The following is a 5,702-nucleotide window of genomic DNA, read 5'->3' as shown; positions in this document are numbered from 1 at the left end:
GACCGCCCGAAGGCGCCGGCGAAGGTGCCGGGCCCGGCGGCAGCCCTCTGATGGCAGGCCACGTTTGCCAGTCGATCGGGGTGGGAGGGAAGGCTGGCAGGCAGGTGGGCCGGAAGAGGAGGCTGCTGTGGCAGCAACTCGCTCTCTCGCGCCGTCCCAGTGCCGTCCGAGCGTTGCCGAGGGTGTCTGCTGACTTGCGCATCTTCAGACACCCGTCTCCCATAAATGACGGAGGGCACCTTTGCTACTCATTACCCTTAGACTGCTCAACTGGAGAGGGGAGAAAAAAAGGCCCTGGCCGAGGTGGTGAGTCGGCCTCCTCTCTCCCTCACGGTTGAAAAAGATGTGCTCCTGGCGCACTGGCCCTGCTGAAAATCTCTCTCCATTTGGCCGAGGCAGAGAGTCGGCCTCCTCTCTCCCTTACGGTCGAAAAAGATGTGCTGCTGTCGAACTGGCCATTACATCCTCACCTGATCTAGTCCCCCATTAGATCCCCCCCCCCCCCCCGCAGTTACCCCGTACCACATATCTAGCACGGACCTTGACCTCCAGCAGGCCCCGGGGACCCACATTACCCCCCCCCCCCCCTTCCCCCTGCAGTTACCCTGTACCACATATCTAGCATGGACCTGGACCTCCAGCAGGCCCTGGGGACCCACATACTCCCCTGCTCTACTCCCCCACTAGCTTTCCTTTCTTGCAGTTATGCTCCAGCGCATATCCAGCATGGACCTTGGCCTCCAGCAGGCCCCGTGAACCCACATTACCCCCCCCCCCCTCCTGCAGTTACCCTGTACCACGTATCTAGCATGGACCTGGACCTCCAGCAGGCCCCGGGGACCCACATTACCCCCCCCCCCCCCCCTGCAGTTACCCTGTACCACATATCTAGCATGGACCTTGACTTCCAGCAGGCCCCGTGGACCCACAATACCCCCCCCCCCTGCAGTTACCCTGTGCCACATATCTAGCATGGACCTGGACCTCCAGCAGGCCCCGTGGACCCACATTACCCCCCCCTGCAGTTACCCTGTGCCACATATCTAGCATGGACCTGGACCTCCAGCAGGCCCTGGGGACCCACATACTCCCCTGCTCTACTCCCCCACTAGCTTTCCTTTCTTGCAGTTACGCTCCAGCGCATATCCAGCATGGACCTTGACCTCCAGCAGGCCCCGTGAACCCACATTACCCGCCCCCCCCCCCCCCCCTCCTGCAGTTACCCTGTACCACGTATCTAGCATGGGGGGTTAGGTAAGGGGAATGAAACTCCTCCCTGCACGAGGAGGGCAGGAGTGGTGCACGGGCCATACCGTGACCCTTCCCGCGGCCCACCACGTTATCGCCACCCCGTCTTCCGTGTCCGTCACTCTCCAGGTCCAAATTCAGGTAAGTACCTTCCTAATTTAGGCTTCCAGGTAAGTACCGTATTTTTATTGTTGTTGTTTTAAATCCAATTGTATTAACTTTGCTTTTCTTACAGGTTTTTAATTATTGTTGTTTTAAATCCAATTGTATTAATTTTGCTTTTCTTACAGGTTTTTAATTGTTTTTACCTTGCTTTTAGTTTTCAATCAACTGGTTTTTAATTATGCTTTTAATAAAATTTATGTTTTTCCAATGAATTTCAGTCTCCGTGTTGTTTTTCATGAATTCCAAATTTTAGGTTTCAAATTAGTTTTTTAGGCCATAAGTAAACATGAAAATGAATAAAATTCAAATAAACCTCCCCCAAAAATAACAAACTAAAATAACAAACTAAAATAACAAACAAAACATTTTTATTTGTGATGCATGGCTTGCGCTAGCTTTCGGCAGTGTTGTGCCTTCTTCAGGCTGTGCTCATGCATCCGTGGCCAAATTCAAATAAAGGAGACTTCTCTCTGCCCCTCCTTTTATAGGCTTTTTTGACTCCTCCCTACGGTGCTTTGTGTTTTTCCTTTTTTGGTTTTCTGTTTAGTTTTCTTACTCTACTTTCTTTGGCTTAACCCTATCCTTTTCCTTTCCTTTCTCCTTTCCTACCCTTGCTTTGCCTTCTGTTTCCTTTTACTCCTAATTCCTGCTTCCTTTCCTTTGGTTTACATACCCTCCTTTCCTAATTTCCTACATGGCCGTTATTTTTGTTTATTTCTTTGTCTCTTGGCCTACATTTTGAATTTTACTTGGGGTTCTGTTCCTTGAGGTTAAGGTTAGGGCTGCACCATGGATGGGGCTAGGATTAGGGCCAGGATTGTGGCTGGTTAGGGTTAGGATAGGATCCTGGGGTGGGGATAGTGTAATTAGGGCCGAATTGGCATAGGGGTTAAATTTTGGGTCCAGATTTGGGGTCAGAGGTAATAGAGGGTGGGGGGCAACCAAGCAGGGCCCGTAGGTGGCTTCGGCAGTAGGCCTCGGTCAATCTGGAAAACCAGCGGGTACATGGCAGGCACTGGCCGGTTAGGTAAGGGGAATGAAACTCCTCCCTGCACGAGGAGGGCAGGAGTGGTGCACGGGCCATACCGTGACCCTTCCCGCGGCCCACCACGTTATCGCCACCCCGTCTTCCGTGTCCGTCACTCTCCAGGTCCAAATTCAGGTAAGTACCTTCCTAATTTAGGCTTCCAGGTAAGTACCGTATTTTTATTGTTGTTGTTTTAAATCCAATTGTATTAACTTTGCTTTTCTTACAGGTTTTTAATTATTGTTGTTTTAAATCCAATTGTATTAATTTTGCTTTTCTTACAGGTTTTTAATTGTTTTTACCTTGCTTTTAGTTTTCAATCAACTGGTTTTTAATTATGCTTTTAATAAAATTTATGTTTTTCCAATGAATTTCAGTCTCCGTGTTGTTTTTCATGAATTCCAAATTTTAGGTTTCAAATTAGTTTTTTAGGCCATAAGTAAACATGAAAATGAATAAAATTCAAATAAACCTCCCCCAAAAATAACAAACTAAAATAACAAACTAAAATAACAAACAAAACATTTTTATTTGTGATGCATGGCTTGCGCTAGCTTTCGGCAGTGTTGTGCCTTCTTCAGGCTGTGCTCATGCATCCGTGGCCAAATTCAAATAAAGGAGACTTCTCTCTGCCCCTCCTTTTATAGGCTTTTTTGACTCCTCCCTACGGTGCTTTGTGTTTTTCCTTTTTTGGTTTTCTGTTTAGTTTTCTTACTCTACTTTCTTTGGGGTTAGGGTTAGGGTTAGGGTTAGGGGTTAGGGGTTAGGGTTAGGGGTTAGGGTTAGGGGTTAGGGTTAGGGTTAGGGGGTTAGGGGGGTTAGGGTTAGGGGGGTTAGGGGTTAGGGGTTAGGGTTAGGGTTAGGTGTTAGGGTTAGGGTTAGGGTTAGGGTTAGGGGAGAAATAAGTTGGGAGTCCGGTCCCCGAAGGGGGCCGGGCTCCAATGCACTGGCCATGCCTGCTCCCGTCCCAGGCGGCAAGGTCCCCCACGGCTTTTTATTGTATTATCTTTTTATAGTCTCATTAATTTGATTTTAAAGTAATATTTAGGACACATCATCAGTAGTGGACCCTGGAATCATTGGATGTTTCGGCCATTATCACTAGACATCCTCATCCAAGGAAGGCCCTCCCAAGGTTGATCACGCCTTGGAGTGTGTCATCAATTAAATAAGATAATGGTAATTAATTAATGCCTTTCTGGGCTTTAATTTTTAAAGTTTTAGGCCCTATTTGGGTTCATGGCAATCCAACGTATGTCCGTGACTTTGAGAATTTCACTCAAGAGCCACCCCGGGCGGTCTGCGCTTGGGGGGACGAAGGCAGTGTCCAAAGGTCGCCTGCGAATGCCCCAGCCGCGGAGACGTGGAGGTCTCCGATTGATTGCATGTCTGCACTTGGGGGGACGAAGGCAGTGCCCGAAGGCCGCCTGCGACTACCCCAGCCACGGAGACGCGGAGGTCTCCGATTGATTGCATGATCCATATATCCTGCTTAACTCACAATTATTAGCTTTTAGCTTCTGCAAGTTTAAAGTACTAATATCATCAGGTTCAATCGCATTTTAGAGAGCTAATGAGGCCCTATTTGGGTTTATGGAAATTTAACCTATGTCCGTGACTTTGAAAATTTCACTCATTAACTCACAATTATTGACTTTTAGCTTCTGCAAGTTTAGAGTATTAATATCATCTCATAAATGCTTCTCCTTCAGTCGTTTCCTATATTTGTTATCATGTATTCTCACATACCTGCACCTTGTCCTTCGAATGAGGTTTCCTCCCTGGTCTGTCTGCCACCTGCTCCCTGTGCTCCATGTGCTCTGCCTGGTCTGACTTCCTGGTTCCCATCATGCACTTGATCGATCTCCAGGGCAACCACTGTTGTGTCCTTGAACTGTCATCATTAGCTTTAGCCATAGCATAATGTTAGCTTCCATATTAGCATCCATGAAACTCAATATAAAGATGACTAGTCCCATGTACAAATTGTACTTTATCATGTGTCACTGTCATACAATTGTTAGCATTAGCTTAGCACCTTGGCTTTCTTGTTAGCATTAATTTAGCATTTTAGTTTTCTTTGTTTTTATTGTTTTAATGGCACCCCCTTCTCACATTCCTTTTTTGGTTTTCTTTGTTTTTATTGTTTTAATGGCACCCCCTCATCATATTTCCTTTCCAGCATCAGCTAAGCACCTTGGCTTTCTTGTTAGCACTGGCTTAGCACTCTAGCTTTCTTTGTTTTTCTTGTTTCAATGGCACCCCCTCATCATATTTCCTTTCCAGCATCAGCTAAGCACCTTGGCTTTCTTGTTAGCACTGGCTTAGCACTCTAGCTTTATTTGTTTTTATTGTTTTTTGTTTTGTTTTAATGGCACCCCCATCTCACATTCCTTTTTTGGTTTTCTTTGTAAGTGGTTAGGTTTAGGATTGGGAGGGGGTCGGGACACCCCCAGCCCAGTGAAGAAAGCCCCCAGGGAACCTCACGCTACCCAGGTGGGTGGACAGGCGGCACGGGCTGGATAGGGGAGAAATAAGTTGGGAGTCCGGTCCCCGAAGGGGGCCGGGCTCCAATGCACTGGCCATGCCTGCTCCCGTCCCAGGCGGCAAGGTCCCCCACGGCTTTTTATTGTATTATCTTTTTATAGTCTCATTAATTTGATTTTAAAGTAATATTTAGGACACATCATCAGTAGTGGACCCTGGAATCATTGGATGTTTCGGCCATTATCACTAGACATCCTCATCCAAGGAAGGCCCTCCCAAGGTTGATCACGCCTTGGAGTGTGTCATCAATTAAATAAGATAATGGTAATTAATTAATGCCTTTCTGGGCTTTAATTTTTAAAGTTTTAGGCCCTATTTGGGTTCATGGCAATCCAACGTATGTCCGTGACTTTGAGAATTTCACTCAAGAGCCACCCCGGGCGGTCTGCGCTTGGGGGGACGAAGGCAGTGTCCAAAGGTCGCCTGCGAATGCCCCAGCCGCGGAGACGTGGAGGTCTCCGATTGATTGCATGTCTGCACTTGGGGGGACGAAGGCAGTGCCCGAAGGCCGCCTGCGACTACCCCAGCCACGGAGACGCGGAGGTCTCCGATTGATTGCATGATCCATATATCCTGCTTAACTCACAATTATTAGCTTTTAGCTTCTGCAAGTTTAAAGTACTAATATCATCAGGTTCAATCGCATTTTAGAGAGCTAATGAGGCCCTATTTGGGTTTATGGAAATTTAACCTATGTCCGTGACTTTGAAAATTT

The sequence above is a fragment of the Mchenga conophoros genome, linkage group LG17, assembly GCF_057382185.1.
Source record: "Mchenga conophoros isolate Kocher_MC1m ecotype Shallow Benthic linkage group LG17, M_conophoros_male_GT1.1, whole genome shotgun sequence".
Lineage (NCBI taxonomy): Eukaryota > Metazoa > Chordata > Actinopteri > Cichliformes > Cichlidae > Mchenga > Mchenga conophoros.
This window is presented reverse-complemented; position numbering follows the sequence as displayed.